This window comes from Microtus ochrogaster, chromosome 19, assembly GCF_000317375.1.
Source record: "Microtus ochrogaster isolate Prairie Vole_2 chromosome 19, MicOch1.0, whole genome shotgun sequence".
NCBI classification, from domain to species: Eukaryota; Metazoa; Chordata; class Mammalia; order Rodentia; family Cricetidae; genus Microtus; species Microtus ochrogaster.
The window spans coordinates 32,057,055-32,058,082 of NC_022021.1; positions in this window are offsets into that span (position 1 = coordinate 32,057,055).

Consider the following 1,028-nt stretch of genomic DNA (forward strand, 5'->3'; position numbering starts at 1 on the left):
ATATTTGCCAGATGGTTAGATTATGGATTAGCTATTCCTTTTCAGGAGATATGATTAACACATGGGAAAACCAAGTAAGTATTATGAAAATACCTATAACTAAGTATTTTATTAAAATTAAGGTTAAAAAAAAAGTCAATTTAGGGCAGATATACTTTAGACTGTTATTCGAGACACGAGAGAGCCCTGGGAGAAGCTGTTCAGGGGTTCCTCCCAATCCTAGTCTTCTTGGTGCTTGAAACATGCCCTAATCTAGGTGTCTTTGATTTTTCTTTTTTCTACTAAATAAATCTTAATTTAATTTATTTAACTCTATAGGTTCTTCCCTGGATGTTTCCTGTTTTTTCTCTTGACAGTTGATCATGAAACTGAAATGTTTGTCCTATGGAGGTTTCCAAGTTTAGATTTTACTGATCGCATCTGCATGTTTTGTATCTCAGGAACTGGGAATCAGCTCTGGAAGGTATCAGTGTTTGGTTTCCTTGAATTGGTGAAACTGTCTCGTTAGTGGTGGTATGTACTTCCATAGGAGGCACAAACATGCTACCTCTATGATGTTAGCTCCTGGTCATGAGTTCTCGTCCTGTGGATTCCTGGTTGTCTTCCTCTCCACTTCCCCTTCTCCCTGTGGGAAGACCATCTAGGCAACACTCTGGGCCCCATCTAAAGGCTTCACCCTGTTCTCCTTTTCTTTTGAGACAGAGCTGCCCTGCAACTCAGTGTGTTGCCTGGGTTGTCCTTGAACTCCCTGCCTCAGCATCTTGAATGTCTCCAGATAATCCTGGTGTTTATTGGGGTGTTAAGTGGTAGTATTTGAAGTCTGACTACTATATTGACTAGAATGTTGGGTCAGGACCACTGTCCCCATTACATGGCTTCCAGCACACTCCACAGAGGTTGGGCACATAGAGCTTTCTCGCCTATTTTCAAAGAAGAGTTGGTTTCCTGATATTAAAGAATTTATGGCAGCAGAAGCTGGGGAGAGGGCCCAACTCTCCAGAGTGCTTGCTGCTGGTGCAGAGGACCAG